The sequence below is a fragment of the Phacochoerus africanus genome, chromosome 6, assembly GCF_016906955.1.
Source record: "Phacochoerus africanus isolate WHEZ1 chromosome 6, ROS_Pafr_v1, whole genome shotgun sequence".
Lineage (NCBI taxonomy): Eukaryota > Metazoa > Chordata > Mammalia > Artiodactyla > Suidae > Phacochoerus > Phacochoerus africanus.
In genome coordinates this window covers 11,699,929-11,720,862 of record NC_062549.1, presented here as the reverse complement: position 1 = coordinate 11,720,862, position 20,934 = coordinate 11,699,929, and positions in this window count along the sequence as shown.

Here is a 20,934-nt window from a genome sequence, read left to right as displayed (position 1 = left end):
ATCAGCACTAAGTAAGGAAAATAAACATATCTACTCCATTCTCTGGAATCTGAGTGTTCTCCTTATCAGTAAGGAGTTTCTTTAAGTATGTCCTTCTGGCTGTTCCTTTGATTGGGTTACATACATACTTAAAGAGAAAAGGGAATTAATTGCCATCTTGGTAATTGCTACACGAGTGACTTGAGGAGCCTTCTCCAGTCAGGGAGATTATGGAAGATGTCCCGGAAGTGACCCATTAAGTAGAAATCTGAAAGCTAGATCATTACAAATTATCTAGAGCAGAGTTTCTGTTTCTTGGAAGTACTGACCTTTGGAGCCAGATAATTCTGTGTTGTGGGGAGCTGTCCTGTGCCTTGTAGGAAGTTTAGAAGTGTCCCTGGCCTCTACCCAATAGATATTAATAGCATGTCAATAATAGCAGTTGTGTCCAACAAAAAATCCCTGGATATTTCCAGATGTCCCCTGGGGAGAGGACAACTGATCTAAAGGGAGGTGCATGGGGTGCAGCATTCTCAGTGGAGGACACTGCTTGTGCAAATCCAAGGCAGGAAACATGCATCTGAGGTGTTGGACAAGACTACTGTGTCTGAGCCCCAGTGGGCGAGTGGCACTCGGTTACATAAATGAGGCAGGGGTAGCCAGGTCATGCATCTCCTGCGTATAGAGATTTTGGAGGGACAAGACGAATAATGTATATAATTCTTGCATCGTGGAAGATCCATCCTTAAGAATGTACCCATCTCCCCCCCCTCTAGAGTCCATTTACTGGGTTATGGTAATGGACCCACGATGCTGGCAAACTGTGAGCACGGCTTCCATCTTGAGTCATACAACCCCTATAGAATTTGTAGAGGTTATTAGATCTTTTACGTTATTCCCTGTGACATTTCACTTTCAAGCGTCACTCGAGTTTAAAAAAATCTTCATTGCAATCTGTTAACCTCTTCCTTTACAATCATTTTTCTTGTTTTGCTTTTCCTCCTGCAAACTCTCCACAAACATATTAAGTCCGACGTGTTGACCAGAATACTACTCCTTCTGGGAGCTGATGTAGGATCACAAAGGCTCTCCAGCCTGATGTATCATTTCTCCAACTACCTCTTTTCCCCACAGGTTTGCTGCTTACATCCCCCAAGAAACAGAGGGATGTTTTTCTGTCATTCTTTTCCCTGCACCTTATCACCAGCTCACTGTGTGATGGCCAACATGGCATCTTGGAAAAGTGACCCTTTGTAGAAAGGGTGACACGTTTTCATGATTGAATTGAATCAATCTTGAGAGAGGGTGCTAATCTTACTAATCCTTTTGCAGTCCTGTTTGTTCGTTTTTAATTCCATGCCATTCTCTTTCCATGTCCCCACTTACTCTACTTCTCGCTTCTTCTTGGTCATTTCAAAACAGACTTCTGAAAATCAACTCTGAGCCTCATTAAGGAAAGGATCCCCTTTTATTCACCTCTTTACCTACAGCTCAGGGAGTGCTTCCCATTAACAGAATTGCTCTGCTTTAGTCTATCATCTCCTATGTCACCTGGGCTATAAATGTTGTGCCACAGTTGGGATAAGGCAAGTTCTTCAATAGTGTTCTGACCAGGCTGCAGGGAATCATATTTTAGAATCAGATTAGGGCATAAGCACTAGGTTCTTCATTCTGAGGTAAGATAATTATAAGTAATGAAGTCAGAAGAATCAATACTTGAAAGATACATACTTGTATCCAAGTTCTATAAAATTATATATGATTAGGTGTGGACAGATATACTAAACATGATCAGGTAGGCATGAGATGCCAGAATCCAAGCAAGATCAGATCTAAGGTGAGTATAAGCATAAGAAAGATGGGGCAGGAGGAAAAACAGACATACCTCTCTTAGTTATGGATAATTGAGGTAGATTTCAGGAGTGGTCCCAAAGCATATTTATCTCATCATCCATCCCAGTCATCCTTTATATCTGCCTATTCAATTGGTGTTCACTGGAAGCCTACTCCATGCCATCAGCAAAGCCATGTGATATAGCCATCAAAGTGCAGAATATAGACGTTGTTCTTGCCCTCAGTGAGTTTAAAATTTACTCAGAAGAACTGAGAGAGGATATATATGGAGAAGCTCAGCAATACTCAATTCCAAAAAAAAAATCTTTTACATACACTCTCCCAAAGAAAAGCAAGTACATTTGGATATTCAGTGAAATTAGATGTTTGATAGAAACAAAAAGACAAAAGAAGCGGGACAATGAAAATTTCTGGTTGACTCATTGGAATGGATTTAGTGAATCGTGAAGTTCCTTGGATTTCTTTCTTTGTAAATCTGCCCACTTTTCCTGATTTTTAGCAAAGAAAAGCAAAAGTTCTTGAGTAAAGTTCAACAGTCAAAGAGGTGGAGTTAAGGACTACTTTAAGTCTTTGACTTTCACTAATCTAGAATTTTAATCAGCTGGGCAAGAAACCCCACAACATTATAGCATTTTCCCTTTCTCCAAAGGGCATTCATGGCTATTGCTTGGTGTGTGAATCCTATGGATGAAATGTTTCTGGATCTCACATGGTTGTTGAATACAGGCAAATACATAGCCTAAGCTTTTAAATTCCATTTCAGAGACTCCCCTGGAAGCCCATAAAATGCAATCTTGCAAATTTATTACCTCTCTTTTCAACCAAAAACATTTATATGGTACATTTCATCTAATGAACCATATTAAGGAGAAATATATGTCTTCTATAGGAGGGTGAAGGTAAAAACATCAAAGAAAAAAGGGAGTGTTAGAAGCAAGTTGAGAGACCTTATTCATTTTACCCTGTTATCCTCCTCTTCTTATCTCCCTGTAACAGAGTTACGCATACATGTATTTCTTTTTTTTTTTTAAGGCCACACTCACAGCATATGGAAGTGCCTAGGTTAGGGGTCGAATCGAAGCTGTAGCCGCTGGCCTACACCACAGCCATAGCCATGCCAGATCCAAGCAGCGTCTGTGACCTACACCACAGCTCATAGCAATGCTGGATCCTTAACCCACTGAGCACAGCCAGGGGTTGAACCTGCATCCTTGTGGATGCTAGTCAGATTCATTTCCATTGAGCCACGATGGGGGCTCCCCCCATATATATATTTCATATTTGCTTTATCTGTTCATCAATAGACAGACACAAGTTTTTCATCTTTGCTATTGTGAATAATGCTACAGTGAGCATGGGAATGCAGCTATCTCTATGTGATTTCACTTTCATTTATTTAACAAACCTTCAAGGTGATTCTGATGGTTCAGACTATCCTTGTCAGTAGAAATATAATGTGAGCCATATACATACATTTTTAATAGCTATAGTTTAAAAGGTGAAAACAAAACAAGCGAAATGAATTTTAATAGTAAACTTTATTTGATCCATATATCCAAAATATTATCATTTATACATATAATTAAAACAACAATAACTAATGGAGATTTAACATTTTGTATTAAGACTTGGAAATCTGGCATGCATTTAATGTTTATAGCACAGCTCAATTCAGGTCCTCAATTTTAAAGTAAAACATAGTCCTACCAAAGCAATAAAGTTCTGTAAAGTGGCAAAAAAATTTTGCACTTTACAGTTTCAATTTTACACTTTAAATTTTAAATTTTAATATTTTCAATAGTAAATTGAAATTAGTTAAAAATAAATAAAATTTTAGTTCATTGACCACATTGAAAGTGTTCAAAGGTCACAAGTTGCTCATGGCAATACCTGGCAATGCAGGTGCAGACATTGGCTGTCCATAAGTTCCAAACTCATTAATTTTTACTTTTGGTTGTTTCCCAGATAACTAGTCAGAAATTATCATGAGATGCTCCCCTTTCAACCCCAGGCATTCACGTGGCAAACTCTCGTAATTCTGTAAAACCCCGATCAGTGATATTTGACTTCCTTGACTACCACCCCAGAATCTGCATCCTCCCCTCCATAACAGGTATGGATACTTTGCTTGGACCTACCTCTCAACCTGATTTACCCTGCAATGATTAGAGCACAAGCTAATATATATCTACTAGGTTTGAGCTCCACTGACGCTGCAAAGACTGACATTCATCTTTGCATCTTCGCTGCTCAATAATTTTGTAACAAGTTGAATGAAATTAGCCATTTTTCAGTGTTCTGAAAGATATCTTGAAATAACGTTTTTAGATAAATTGGCCTTGTATTGTCTTCACACTTGTGTTCTGATCCCATCAAGATTTCATTCATTCACTTCACTTATCAAACGATTATATGCTGCATGTGTACCATGTGGTAAGCTAACCTGCCATGTCACTAAGGGCAGGCTACGCTATAACACATGTAACCTAAAAAAAAAAAAAGTGAATACAAATAATGAAGTTATTGCAAACAGTATAGATCCATTGTGGCTTATCTGGGACCCTTATCTATGTTATGCTCCCACCTGGACCGAGGCTAATGAAGTGGCCATCTGGATCATTGCCAGTCATTGGTAAAGGGAAAAGAAACAGCAAGTTGTGCACTTTCCATAGGATAAGAAATGATACATGTCATCCATTTACCTGTCATTGACAAAAGCAAGTCAAATAGCCTCATCTAACTCATAGCAGGCAGGAAGTGTAACTCTTGTGCCTGGCAGGTGGAGACTCCTAACATCAGTGAGTAGCTCTAGTACTTACCATGATGAGAAGACACAGAGCATTCCCACCTGGATGGATTATATCGACTAATGAGAGAGCCATGAATCCAAGCACTGTACATAAGAATAGAATGATGATCATGAGGATTGTTGCAAAGCAGAGGTAAGTATGTGCTACCTGTAAGAACACAGAATAAGTAGATTTGGAAACTGAGAGATAATAAGAATTGACTGGGTGAGGATGGAAAGAGTGCAGCCCTGGCAGCAGAAACAGCATGAACAAAGGCCCTGAGGTTGGAGGGATTCTGGTATATTTCAGTACGGGAAAGATCACTGAGGCCAGAGGACTGAAAGAAGAGAAAGGCACTGTTGGAAATGGAAGCTATGAATTTTTAATGAATTCAATGGGAAACAAAGTGTATTAAGCTTGAAAAGGTGACCTTGTTTTTCAAAGTTGAGAGCTGTTTCAGTAAAGTGGAAGGGAATGGAAGGAATGGATTGAGCACTGAAAAGGGGATACATAGTAGCTGGAGAGAAAAGGTAAGGCTAGGAAGAAACTAGCAATTGCTTTTTGTGGAAAGATTTTCTTTACATGTCCTCTATGCCTAGAGATGATATAAATTTTAGATGGTGAAGAGACATGAGGGCCTCAGTTTATTCACCCATAGTGATCAGAAAGGGAAGTAATATACTGAAGGTTATTATAGATATATATACCTATATCTATCTATATATATATATATCTATAATCTCCCACTTAATCCTTGCAAGTCAAAGACGCTCAGGGAAATTAGGTACCCAAACTCTGGAGCAGTCCATGGTAGAGCCGAGAGTCCAGTGCGAAGCCCTTTAGTGGGTACCATCTTGGATCTTGGATCAAAAAAAGGAGCTGAAGGACAAGTCTTTTTAAAAGATACATACCCCCTAGAGATAGGTCTTGGGGCGGAAATTGCATCGATTCTTCTGTTTATTCTTGTAACTCACCAAATCGCTTTAGACTTCTTTCATTGTACAGATGTTTTTTCTTTTCAAGATTTTTTTTTCCCCTCAATGGGCCTCTTAAAGTCCACAGTGTATGTACATTATCAAAATCAAGAACCTGGCCTATTTTTTGCATTTATTTACTTCTATTCATCTCCCCCTATCTTTCACCTCTTGTTTTTATTAGTTTCCAAAGTGCATTGCTAGAAATTGCCTACTCACCATATCATTTGCTTCCTACCATTCAGATTTTAGAACTTGATTCATGAGCTGGTCTCACCCAGCCACTGCTTCAGTAAATGAATGGGTGTCAGAAGATCTGTGGTTAGCTTTGTCTCCACTGTTAATCAATGTCAAAACAGTTGCGTGAGTCTAAGCAAAAAGATGACAAAATGATACTTGGGGAAATTTTCTTCTTTTTCTTAGAGCCTAGCTATGGATTTAATTCACTGGTTATTTTTTTCAGAGAATGATTAAGAGCAATGATTAATTTCCCAGAGAAGAGGTTAAATTTCAATTATAGTTTTTAAAGTACTTTGGTCTGTATCAGATATGGGCTAAAAGATCTTTCCAGTGGTTTTCTCAGTAACATTAATAGAGTTGTCCAGGTTCCTTTAGTAGCCATTCCCTGCAATAAAGCTAGTACATATAATTATTTGTACGGTGTAATAGTTAGACCACAGTCTTCAGCATTGCATTGACTTCATGTAACACTTCCTAGTAGAGTTTCATGATTATATTAAAATTAACCAAACTACTTAAACTCTGAGCCTCAGATTTCTCATCTGTAAAACGCAGACAATAATCATTCATATCTCACTGAGTTTTGTAATATTTAAATGAAATAGGCACATATAACTTCCCTAATAATACTAGCTATTGTTGCATTTATATCACATAAGCACATATACATACACACACACATGCACGTAAGTAAGCACTAAGGAATGTGTATCTGGAGGCTCCTTTTCAAGTCAATGCACTATCTAGGACACATGTAAGAAAGTGGGAGTCAGCCTAGAATAAGTTTCTATGTTTCAGGAATTGATACTTTTTTTTTTTTGTCTTTTTAGGGCAGCACCCACAGCATATGGAGGTTCCCAGGCTAGAGGTCTAATCAGAGCTATAGCCATTGGCCTGTACCACAGCCATAGCAACACAGGATCCGAGCCGCATCTGCGATATCTACACCACAGCTCACAGCAAAACCCATTGAGCGAGGCCTGGGATAAAACCTGCAACCTCATGGCTCCTAGTTGGATTCATTTCCACTGCACCAACGACAGGCCACGATGGGAACTTCCAAGTAATTGATACTTTTGATGATGACCTACTATGTGAGAGCCTATGGTCTTATTCTGGAATAAGTCATAACTCTTACCCTCAAGGAGTTTAAATTCTAGCGGAAAAGACAAGCACAATCCTCTTCAACAAATAGGAGGAGGAGGAGAAATAAAAGTAGAGGAGGGGGATGGGAAGAAGTAAAAGGAAGGGAGAAAAGGGGAAAAAATCGGGAGGGTGGTTGAGGAAAGAGAGGAGGAGGAAAAGGATCAGCCTCTGGAGTTTGCTTTGCCTTGGGAGAAAATACATTTCCTACTTACATTAACAGTTGTGATTCGAGGTGAAAAAATTTATGAGTTGAGAATAAACTATGATTTAAAAGCTTCTACCTGTTCATTATGTCAATAGTAAAAAAAAAAAAAAACAAAAAACAAATAGAACAACAACAAAGAACAAACCCACAACATCCTATATTTACTGAGCTGTTGCCAGGTACCAGGCACTGTGCTAAGAGCATTGTAACAACTTATTGAAATTTCACAACCAAGAGAAAGTTACTGTCTTGCTCTTTTCATAGCTGAGAATACTGAAACTCAAATATATTAAGCATCTTTCTGAAGGAAAGCAGTTTGATGAAGACAGAATATGTTTAAGATCATATGTTTGAGAACTGAGAATTGAGAATCCAAGGGAATAGATGTTCAGTGTGAGCTGGGATAAGCAGATGTAATATCCTCCCCGACATTCTCAATGACCTTGGAAATATTGGGAAGGCCCTGGAATTTCTCTGGAACGTGGAACAGTTATTCGTGGCATTTTCATTCTATGTTAATAGAATCACTCAGGTTGTGCAAACCATTACAACACAGAGTAACATATGTCATGTCAGTGGCAGATCTAGGTACATTGGTAGGTACGAGTGAGGGAGGCTCAGACCAGCCTGAACAGTTAGAGAAGGCATCCTTGGAGAAAATGGCCTCAAATGAGCTTGAAAGGATGAGTGGGAAAGAGAATTAGTGAGGGCAGGGAGGGGATTACAAGTGGAGCAAACAGCATAAGCCAAGGCATGGTGTGAAATAGCTTGGCGTGCTGGAAACCATGATTAGGCAGGCAAAATGAACACTGTTACATTAATTGTTTAAAGCTGTACCGCACATCTACAGGAAGACTCAGAAAACCTCATTCATATTCTAATTACTTGCTATTTTCCAGAAAGTTCAGGCAACTGTATTATCTGTTTTCCTAAGCCTCTTCAAATTATAGGTGAGGTAGAGAAGGTAATATTAGAGACAGGGACTCTCAAAAACAGCGAAAAGAAGGTAACAATCATAAAATTAGATGTAAAAATTTTAAATAGCAGAGAGTAGCCATATAGAATCACGCTTTCTGCTAACAGCATCAAAATAATAAGCCCTAGTCCAGTGTTACGATGTTTGGGGGTAGATTGTCAAGAAAGCAGGGGGCCCTCATGATGAGATTAGTGTCTTTATAGGAAGAGAAAGAGAAGTGATTCCTCCTGTGAAGACTGAGCAAAAGGCAGCCATCTGTGAACCAGAGAGAGGGCACTCCTTCACTCTGACCTTGGACTTCCCATCCTCCAGAGCCTTGAGAAGTAAAAGGTCTGTTGTTTGAGCAACTCAGTTAATGACATTTTGTTATAGCAGCCATAGCTGACTAAAACACTTAATCCCCCATCTGATGCAGGAATGGTTTCTGAAGTGTTCCCGAAGCGGGGTGGACCGGTCATACCTTCACAGGTGCCACTGATGTATGACATCACGTCAGCATGTTTGGGAACTGAGGAGGAAGAAGCTGAGATAATCAGGTTTTTGATTTGGGGTGGATGGAAGGTATCTCTATAAATGGAACATTGCATCAGATCAGGGAGTGATGCTAGTTTAAGTTTGGATAATTGCAGTATAACCAGGGAGAAATATCCAGCAGATATTGGAATATCTGAAGCTCAGGATGAGGTCTGGGAGAGCAATTCAGACTTGGGAAATCAGTGGTTGAGTGTAAGTCATTGGACGTATAAGAGTGGAAAAGTTTGCCTAAGGGCTTTGACTATCCAAGGACAAGGGATGTCAGCTGAATTCAGAGTTCTAAGGAATGTCAGCTTCAGAGGGTTGAAAAAATCCACCAGGACAATGAAATGGCTTCTCGGCATTTAGCGCTCTCCTGGGATACCCTGTAGCTTTTGAAGGTGCCTCTTCAATGTTAATATCCTGCAATAAATAGATGTTTTAGGTCCAGAGCAAAGCTGAACTTTCACCTGTCTTATTTTAGCATCTATAGTTCTACAAATGTAGCTTGTGCTTATATTAACATTTTATTAGATGTGTTCCAGTGTTGACTCACTTCGAATTTTCAGTCAAACAAAAGCCCCTGAGTTATGTTCTTATTAACAGTTATAAAGCCAAGTTTCTGTAACTAATGCTAGGGTAGTTGATCTTTGACCTTAAATGTAAGTCTTGTCTACATTAATTTTTTTATCCTTTGTTCCTTGGTTCCTTAAGTCATCAAGAAAACAGTGAGGTTATGTTTTATTACTTCAGTAAAGCAAGTCAGGTAAATGATTAATACAAATTATCAAAACTATTTTAATTAAAAACTGTGGTTTACAGGGTCAGGCTTTGACTACCAGGGTGATCATAAAAATCATAAAATATTTACCATTCTTTATGTAATTCATACTATAAATAACTTCTAAAAAGTCTGCTATTTACCAGGCACTGTATTAGGGTATGGGCATTCAGGAATGTGAGAAGTCCATTCTCTTCCCTCACGGGCTTTATTCTCAAGTGGGGAAAATAAACATTAAGCAAATAAACAGAAGTAGAAAATTATTATATACCATGAAGTGGCGGCTCCCATTAGAAAGACTAGCAGAGTAATCTATGTTAGATGGATCAGGGCAATCTTTTCTGAAGAAGGGGCATCAAGCTAAATTTAGAAAGGGAGCAGGTCTCACCTAAGTGAAGATGCAGTGGCTGGGGCAAGGCTTCAAGACAGACTGGGGCAAGCACAAGATCCTGAGGCAGAAGCGTGCTTGTGTGTCCGAAGACCCAAAAGATGGTTGAAGTGACTGAAGGGCAGCGCAGAGGTGACCTTTGATGGGACTGGTAAGTGATGAAGAAGCCGGGTCCTCCTAATCTGGCTCCCCATGTTAAGTATTTGTGTGTGTGTGTGTGTGTGTGTGTGTGTGTGTGTGTGTGTGTGTGTGTGTGAAATGCAATGGGAAGCTATTGAAAGATTTTCAGCAAGAAAGCACATTTTTCTCTGAGAAAGATGATTCTGGGAAATCAGTTAGGAGGTCATTGCTAAAGTTCCAGTGAGTGATGTTGGCAGCTTGCACCAGGGTGGTGGCATTGAAGATGGGGAGATTCATGATAGGCTTTGGAAGGGTCTGTGGGGGAAGGCATAACTAATGATGACTGGGTTTGGGGTCAGTTCAACTGGGTGAATGGAGGTTAACACTTACTAAGCTAAGAAGAACAAGGGTGGTAATAGATTTACAAGGACAGGTTAAGATTCCTACATGGACATGTTCAGTTTGAAAGCCTGTTGGTTGTTATAACAGTTGTGAACATAAGAAATCACACTTCTGGATAGAGATACAAATATTAGAGGCCTTGATATAGAGAAGCCACTTAAGGCCAGTAGATAAAGTTGTGTAGGAGAGAGTATAGATCAAGAATTGCCTTGAGGAGTTCCCGTCGTGGCACAGTGGAAACAAATCCGACTAGGAACCGTGAGGTTGCAGGTTCGATCCCTGGCCTCGATCAGTGGGTTAAGGATCCAGCATTGCCATGAGCTGTGGTATAGGTCACAGGCTCGGCTCAGATCTGGCATTGCTGTGGCTGTGGTGTAGGTGCTAGCTGTCGCTCCTATTCGACCCCTAGCCTTGGAATCTCCATGTGCCGCAGGTGTAGAATTGGCATGAGATGAACGCCTTAAAAATTTAGAAATTTTGTAAAAGGACTTGGTGAAAGGAATTTATAAGGAAGAAAGGGAAAGAAAGAAGGAATATTTGGCCTGCACTTTATTGGAACAAAAGAGAAATAGGTTTCAATAAGGAGGATGTGACTAAATGCTCCTAAAAGGTCATGTAAGAATTGTTGCATTAAGGGCTTCTATTGTAGCTAAGAGGTCCTTGCAGAGAGACATGACTGTATTTACTCTGGGTCCCTAGACCTTGCCCAGTGTTCCCACATAGTAGATTCATAACACACTTTTGTAAAATCAGTGGATGAATAAGACAGCAAAATTATATTGCTTGTCCCAATTTGCATAATACTTTTACTGCATAATTAAAACTAACAATCACGCAGTGAGATAAATTTTATCAGCCCCACTTTCCAAATGAAAAAAATGACCCCCTGGAGACGTGTCTTGCCAGAAATCAAATGTCTAATGGTATAGTTTGGTCAGGACAATTCTTTCGTTCTATACCACCATCCCAATTCACTCAAAATGATGAAGAAATGAAGTGATACGACTGGGTATTAACACAGATAAACATGTATTATACTAACAAATGTTAAGATCTATACCATGGAATGTATTTGCATATGGCTCTGTGTGTGTGTATGTGTATCTGCATTTCCCCAAACTCGAAATACAGTCAAAGCCAAAAACCTGGGGGTTGGCCATCAGTTCATAGAGACAGTGGCCACACTCCCTAGGATGTGATCCTAACTAGAGCATGCTGGGTGTTGAGGGGATTGAGAGAAGGGAAGAGGCTGAGGGTGTGAACTGACAGGGGCAGAGGGTTGACAGTGAGTGGGGCTGGAGACCAACAGCAATGAGGATGAAGAGCTGCCCATGGCTCACGCAGACACCACACAGAAGCCAGACTTCCCTCGCCTGTGGTGTAGAAGGAACTGCAGTTACATACCAAGAATTCGAGCCACGCTTACACACAGCAAACAAGTGCAGCTGCAGTGACATCTTCAGAGAGTGACTACAACAATCTAGAATGAGGGAATTAGTCATTCTCCACCTTCTTTGTCTCACATTGTCATTTGTCGTTAACAACGGTTAACGGATGGGAGGATCGGCCCTCCCCCTTCACTTCCCGTTCCCATCACCAGTGCAAATCCATATTGACCAGCCCAAAATGTGGGAGGTGGGACGTGTGGGACAACTTGGATCTGGGGAGTCTTGCTTCAGTTCAATGGATTTTATTGTGATTTCATGTTTGGAAACTGCTTCTTCTGCAATTGCCCTTCTTTTGATTCCCTCCCAGCTGATTTGGGAGCAAATGAGCTCATAAAGAAGTTCTTCTTCAGACGCACATTTTAAAAGAGAAGATCTTTATGATCTTTTGTCCTCATGAGGACAGGGGTTTATTATTTCCTAGAATTTGGATTCCTTTAAGGTTCTAGCAGAGAATCATGGAATGGAATATTAAAAATCCCTTTGTTGCTCTTGGAACCAATGGTCTTAGAAGATAAAGACTCATTGCATTAGCTATTTACAAATTCATGATTTTTAGGTAAAGAATATTTTGGTTTCTTTCTATAAGTGAAGTGTGTATTTTGTTTGTTTTTTAAACTAGCAGTCTGTTTTATTCCTTTTTTTTTTCCTTTTTGGGGCCCTACCCATGGCATATGGAATTTCCTGGGCTAGGGATGAAGTTGGAGCTGCAGCAGCCAGCCTACATCACAGCCACAGCAACTCCAGATCCAAGCCACATCTATGACCTATGTCACAGCTCATGGCCACGCCAGATCCTTAACCCACTGAGCAAGGCCAGAGATAGAACCTGCAGCCTCATGGATACTAGTTGGGTTAGCAACCTGCCGAGCCACAGTGGGACTGTGTTTTATTGAACAGAGATTTGGCAAAGTACAACAAATGCCCAGCTTGGGAAGATGTGGTTTCCAGTCCTGGCTCTGTCATCTTCTAGGTCACTACTCTAGCCACTTAGAGTGGCAAGAGCTTGGACAAGCCATTTTAATTTCATGAACTCATAGAATTAGTAATATATGCCTCAACAATCATTGCAAAGATTAAATGAGGTAACATAGGTAAAGCTCCAATCACAGTGCTTTGCAGACCATAACAGCCTGCAGACATTAGCTAAATCTGAATCACTGCACAGAGGGAATCAAAATTAAAAACAACCAAACAAAAGGCACTTCCTATAACAATGAAGCCTCCTGTGGCAGGATTTGCAAAATATCCAATAGCACACATGCCAAGATTGCCTACCACTATTTATTGTCTAATTCTTTGCAACAAGTGTATGTGGTAGAAATGCTTAAGTAACTCAGTACATGTCCTTGGATGCTTTCAGCCTTATGATGAAGCCAGATTAGCAAGGTAAACTGAAAGCTGGACCTTTGCATTGAACTTCCTTGAGGAAAAGTATTCTGGAGAGCTAGAAAAACTATTCCAATACTTTCTTGGGAGATGCAAATTACTTTCTGAATAGAAACATTGTGACGCTCCATTACAACATTAATGTCGGGTCTGGTCATGATGCAGAGCATTTACTTTCCGTTGTGTGCAATAGAAAAAAAAAAAAAAACCATTTTGTTAAGGAAGCTCTTGTGGCCTGACAGGTTCAAGTTTAAAAGGAAGTTTGACTTCCAGCTCTCTTTCACTTTTAAAATAAGTGAATGCATTATTTTTCAGACAGCAAGGAAATGATTGAATCCATTGACTTCTAAACAGAATCTCCTTACACTAGGGAAGTCCAACTCAACCCTGTATTTGAAAATTAGCATACATTTACCAGACTTCCGACCAGAATGGAAATCCCTAACTGATCTTTCAACGGCACTGTACCATTCTGTCTTTGAAAAAAAATAAACCAGCTTTCTGGGAAGGGTTATCTTGTCCTAGCCTGAAACTGGAACACATTAGTCACCACCGTAACTTATTAAAATCTAGCAAAACAGTGGGTAAAATAAAATCTCTGGTTCATCCACTTAATTTGACTAGAAATTGTCAGTTAGCTTCCCGAGAACAGTTTGAATCAAGAGGAGGTGAAGCTGGATCCAATGGGTGAGAAATTTACTCAGTCACAACTTACACCTCAGGCATTTCCAATAAAAAGGGGGCGATGTTTTCTCCAGACAGGTCTGGAGTGTGGAGGAGATGACTCAGATTCACAAACCATCTCAGACACTTTGTTTTCGGGCCATGAAGGTGCAATGTCAGAGTCAATGCCATTCCCATCAACAAAGAGCCATGTTAGATACACAGGAGTTGCCCCTGCGCATAAAGTTGAACCAAGTTTGAGAGACAGTTTGCTCCACTGATGCAGAGTGAAGCTATTTTGGAGATGAATATCTGTCCAATCTATGCAAAAGTCTAATCATTTAAAATAGGGGAAAACACTGGGGGGAGGGAGGAATTGGGAGGGTGGGAATAACACGTACATACTACTGTATAAAATAGACGGTAACAAGACCCTACTGTATAGCACAGGAAAACCTACTCGTATGGGAAAGAAAGAATAAATATATTGACATCCACCCTGATCCACTTTACTGTACTCCTGAAACGAATACAACATTGCAACTCAACTATACTCCAATAAATTTTAAAAATACAATAAAACGGGGGCTCAGGACCTGGTTTTTAGGGACAAATGGTCTCGACCTAACGCATCACTGAGAAATGTCATTGCTCCCATCTGCCATTCAGACAAATCGTGCAGTGTGACGTCAGAGTCTGAGGAAGGAAAAGGAGGTGAGGCGATCGATATTTATTTAGTACCTTCTTCGTTCCTTAGAGGCATTGAGTCAGTTAATGTGCACATACGCTTTCATTACAACAGTCTGAGGCAGGCATCCCTGTTGCATTTTATTTTATTTTATTCTTTTTCAGCTGTACCCAAGGCATATGGAAGTTCCCAGCCCAGGGATGGAATGCAAGCTGCAGCTGGGACCTACGCCACAGCTATGGCAACACCAGATCATGAACCCACTGCCTCACAGCGGGAACCCCCTTGTTGCCATTTTAGTGAGACAAAGAGAAAAATAGACAGCTTGCTTAAGGTCACACACGGAAAATTTAAATTCAGCTGTTCTGACTGCAAAACTAAGGCTTTCTCCTTCTCCTCTCAATCAACTCCAATATGAGCTGTTTTCATCAGCGGTTCGGCTGTTGCTCAGTAGGATAGCATTCTTGTTAATTTTCTTGAGTCACTTCAGCCTGTGGATCTTCCTTCATTGCTCTCTGTTAAAATTACACTAGCTGATATTATTGAATGACAGAAACCAAGCCAGGAACTTTACATGCAGAATCTCCTTTCATCACTGTAAAAAGTCTTTGATAAGTTTTAGCTCTCATTTTACAGACAGGAAAACAAGAAGCTCTCAGCACACTTTGCCCAACAGCACACAGTTCAGGAGTGGCAAGACCAGTTTTGAGCCCAGGTAGTTTGATTCCAGATTTGTTCCCTTAGCCATAGGTTAAATAGACATGCATACTCTGTGCATTTGCATAATAAAATTGTGATGGCCTGTTTTATGCTCTTCAGAAATACAGTCATATCATCAATGGAACCAATAAGGGACTTCATTCTTTTCAAAAAAAATTTAGTAGGCTATAGTTGACTTTGTAATTGTCTTAGTTGCAGGTGTATGGCCAAGGAAGTCAGTTATACATACACATATATTTATTATATTTTTCCCATATAGGCTATTACAGAATATTGAGTAGATTTCCCTGTACTATAGGGTAGATCTTTGTTAGTTACCGATTTTATATATAGCAGTGTGCATATGTTAATCCCAACTTCCTAATTTATCCCTTCCCCACCCCCACCATGTTTTCCTTTTGGTAACTATAAGTTTGATTTTAAAAAGTTTGAGTTTATTTTGGTTTTATAAATAAGTTATTTTATATCATTTTATTAGATTCTACATCTAAGTGTTATCATATGATATTTGCCTTTTTCTATCTGACTTAACTTCACTTAGTGTGATAATCTCTAGGTCCATCCATGTTGCTGCAAATGATATTATTTTGTTATTATTTTTTATGGCTGAGTAATACCACATCTTCTTTATCCATTCTTCTGTTGATGAACATTTAGGTTCCTTCCATGTCTAGGCCATTGTGAATGGTACTGCAATTGAACACTGGGGTGCATGTGTCTTTTCCAATTATAATTTCCTCAGGATATATGCCTGGGAGTGGAATTGCTGGATCATATGGTGGTTCTTTATTGAAGAACCTCATTCTTTGCCTGTACACATGCTAAGGTTATCTACTTCCCAAATGATGGCATTTCATCCTGGGAATGTCATTGCATTACAGTTGATAGTCTCATTCTGGTTGATGGACTGTCGTTAAGATGATAAACCTACCAGTCAAATCTAGTAGCATGCGATGTATGGATTTATGTTGGCAGATCAATTATCGAAAAAATTTAACAATTGCTTGCCATTAAGTAAGGGATCAGTGAACTGCAGTGGGTGGCTTGCATACGCATTCTAACACACTAGACCCTAACCATGATTACCTATAGCAAGGATGAGGAGTGCACCTTCTTTAAGACTATCTTTTTTTTTGCTTCTTAGGGCCACACCCATGGCAGATGGAGGCTCCCAGGCTAGGGATCTAATCTGAGCTACAGCTACCAGCCTACCCCACAGCCACAGCAACTCGGGATCTGAGCTGAGTCTGTGACCTACACCACAGTTCACAGCAACGCTGGATCCTTAACCCACTGATCAAGGCCAGGGATCAAACCTGCAACCTCATGGTTCCTAGTAGGATTCGTTTCTGCTGCATCATGACTGGAACTCCACGGCTTTCTTTACAACAGAAAGCTTCTCAGCATGAACCACATAGTCTTCAAATTCAACGTAAAGTAAGACAAGCATTATACTTTTTGAGTTTATCATCATTCTTAAATATTGTCAATAACAGTTAAAATGATACTATAATCTTATTAAAATATATCAACTCAATTCATTTGGAGGCATCACGGAGACTTTACTTCTCCCTGGAATTTGTCTAAAACCAGCCTTCTCTTTCTTCTTGAAGAGATGGTGCCACACATCCTACACCAAAGAACAAAGAGAAAATACAGTTGCTCAAGTCACATTGATTTTTGTCTTCACACTGAGAGTAAAACCCATGTCTTAGTCATACAAGGAGTGATTTTTCAATGCTTTAATAGAGCAGAGAGAACGTATTCTTTCCAAAATGACTCTAGCTAATAGAAGTTCTGTTAAGTGTTTCTTACAGTTTAATTTAAAAAGTTTCATAATTTAATATGGGTGTGCCTCCAGATGAAGCCTATAGCTTATACAACTCATTTTATATTTTCCAAAGATTTTCAAAGACTTTCCCCAAATGGTCACAGTGTTTTCACCCAAACTTCTCTTCATGGTCAGCGAGGATCCCGTAGCCTTGGCCTGGGTCATGTACCCAGAAGACAAGGCTAAACTTGTCAGGGCAGGGCTGGCCTCTGTTTATGAAGCATAGAGCTAAGGAGAACCCAGAATCTGGGTTTGGAGGGAAGGTAGGTCCAGGAAGCATGGGGGGGGGGTTCCTAAATGTCTGTTCCCTGGAGACAGTCCTGAAGAAAGAAGTAAATGCACATTGAAGGATCTACAGCAAGGACCAGGCAAGGCTTGGGACTTGGAGTGGACAGATGCCCTGAGCAATGTAAGTGGCAAAATTAAAGCCACTCCAACGAGGCCAACATTTTTTTTTTTTTTCTTTTTAGGGCTGTACCTGCAGCATATGGAAATTCCTAGGCTAGGCTAGGGGTCAAATTGGAGCTGCAGCCACCAGCCTATGCTACAGCCACAGCAACGTGGGATCCGAGCCACATCTGCTACCTACACCACAGCTCATGGCAATGCCGGACCCTTAACCCAGTGAACGAGGCCAGGGATCAAACCCACATCCTCATGGATACTACCCAGTTTGTAACCCGCTGAGCCACAATGGGAATCTGAGGCCAATGTATTTAATAACACTTACAGATTGGTTACAAGCTCGTTTAGACATTCTTGAACATGAACCCTTCCAAACATAATGAAACAGAAATTAAGCAAAATTTTTACTGGTATAAACAACTTTGGTCACAAAGCTGGCTTTTTTTTTTTTTTTTTGGCTTTTCTAGGGCTGCACCCATGGCATATGGAGGTTCCCAGACTAGGGGTCCAATCGGAGCTGTAGCCGCTGGCCTACTCCAGAGCCACAGCAGCAATGCAGGATCCGAGCCTCGTCTGCAACCTACACCACAGCTCACGGCAACGCTGGATCCTTAACCCACTGAACAAGGCCAGGGATCGAACCTGCAACCTCATGGTTCCTAGTCGGATTCATTAACCACTGAGCCATGACGGGAACTCCACAAGTTGAATATTTACATAGTGATGCTCTGTTTAACTGGTGGCCTCTCCCCCCCACACCCCATTTTCCGTGTTAAGATGCATTGTCCTTTGCTCAGAAGCTCAACTTCTGTCTCTGGTCCTCCTCAGACAGCCAACACAAAGAGCTCAAAAGTGAGCAGGTTTGTGAGCCAGTCTTCCTGTAGCGTTATAATCAGAGCGTGGGGGGAATTTTTGTTTCTTAAATATAACAGTTTATTTTGGTGAAATTATTATAATTTAAATCTCTTTCATTGTGTTCCAAAATCTGTGCAATTCTTTTAATTACCATAATTGTTTTTGTTTTTCAGTTATGTGTATGTGCCTTATAAGTATTGTGGCCATTTTCTCTGTGTTTGGATAGATCCAAGCCTCAAGTAGACATGAATGAGAGTGTAGCAAATTCCAATCTACTTCCCTCCCTGCAGCATAGGTCAATGTGTGGGAACAGATCACTGGTTCAACTTAATAGAACACAAAGATCCTTGGAAAAAGAAAAGCCAGACGGGTGAGAGTTAGAGTTCGGATTAGAAGCTCCCTTGCAGCTCACCTTTTAGCTCCTTTCCCAAGACCTCATATTTTAACTCTTGTCCAGGAGGCTTAAGGATTCAGGAAAAAAATAATAATAATAAAAATAAAAAAATAAAAATAAATAAAAGGATCAGCCTTAAGTTTCTCTACAGAAATAAAATGCAGAAGCAGTTGTATTTGGCATCCAAAATTCTAGGCTCAGAATTCATTTTCCCTAATTACTGACTGGGTAAACATGGAGGGTTTGTGTTATCTTTCTGAATCTTCACTTCTTAACTATCAAATAGGGACACCGATCCTTTCTTTGTCTTCACTCTTTCATAAGATTGTTCCTTATTTCAACTAAAATATTATGAAATAGTTCAGTACACTGGGAAGCCCGAAGAAAATATAAGTAGTGCTTATTGTATTTTCTCCTCTTGCTATTTTGTCAAAAAGGATAAAATCAACCATGTCCTCAAATAGCCAAAAAGTAATGGGTGGGTCAGTATAAGGGCTGCCACATACAGCTGTGCAGTTTGTACACTGCACAACTAGGGCTGTCAGGATTTGGGGGGAGAGGAGTTGTGATCAAAACAGGTCTGTCGACAGAGCCCCATACCCTGGCATGGGCCTGCTTTATTTATTTTTATTTGCCCATTAACATAAAAGGACTATATATGTTAACAGAAGACTGGATGGTAACACGAGAAATCAGGGCTCTGTGGAATCAGTCCTGAAGATTAAATTAAATATATTTATAGAATCATTCAGTGAGGCACATTTTCAAATTAAGGAATTTAGAATCCAGAAACCTAGATTCTAGTCTTGGTTTTGCTGGAAAGCAACAATTTTAAGCAATTTCCCTTGGTACTTGGGGCTTCTGATTGCTCACTTGTAGAACAAAGTAGTTACCTTCCATCTAATCTTGATAGTTAAATGCAAATATATTTCTATAGTACTCTAAAAAGATAGGTATGTTTCTCATTCATGGATGTCTGACTGCATCTTACCCAACTACCTGCCTTCTTTAACAATTCCTGACAATCTATTAACTGGTTCCAAAGAACAATAAGCTCAATTTTTAAAATGCAGACAACTCATGCAGTTAGCCACAACCGGGTGCAAATGAGGGGTGATGTTCTTTATACATGCCAAAAGACCCACACCCACACTTTATCTTCTTTCTCCATCTTGTTTGGTCTCCAGATTCCCTTACTCATCTCACTAAAAAATCGCTTGCTGGCTATTGCGTAAAAGATAATTGATTTAATTATTTTAGCCTAAACAAACAAAGCCAAACATCACATGATGATCCCACGTGATGCTGCATCTCCAAGATCTGAAGTTCTAAGGCACACTGTTTAAACAGCAGGTTCATAAAAGCATGAAGAGTGTGGTGAAAGAGGCCTTATGGAGCATCAAATTCAGTTTCCTTGTTTTCTAGGGAAGGTGTTGAGGCTCCGTGTAGAGCAGGCACTGGCCCTGAATCTTGCTGTCACAAGCCGAAGCATCTGACTCAGAAATCAGGACATCTGACTTTAGGTGCGTTGCTTTTCTGATGACATCAAAGTTTGGTTATGCTAACTGCATCCCTTGCAGTTCTCCCTCTTGCTCATCAAACTCAAGGCCCTCCCTGGGCTGCATCTAAGTCTTTGGGCAGCTTAGGAACAGGCAACTCTTAGATTCCCCTAGCAGGCCCCCTTTCTTCCTCAAATTGTTCCTCAGCCTCTTATGAGAAGTCAGTATCTCCCACTCCATCTGAAATCCCTGACCCTGTCATTATTCTCTATACTATGACTGTGCTTTAACTTTTTTTATAACCCTTATCAGTCTTCAATATTATATTTGCATTATTTATTTATATACTTGGTACTTTTCCCCTCCATTTAAACGTGAGTTTAAAAAAACAACAATATTTTTTCCTTGTTTTATTACCTTATTCCAGTTACTAGAATAGTGTCTGGCACATAGTAGGTGCTCAATACATGTGTTTGAATGATTACATGAATGACTGAGTTTATGAATGAGCTATTCTTAGTTTCCAGAGGGTTTTATTTTTACTCTCTTTCAGTAATGAAGCTTGTTGATTTGGGTACTTCTAAGCAATTAAATTGGTATAATTCAACCACAGTTTGACACTCTTTAAATGCCAACTCCCTCTTTTTTCTCTTCACACTAAGTCATCCTTACTCTTTT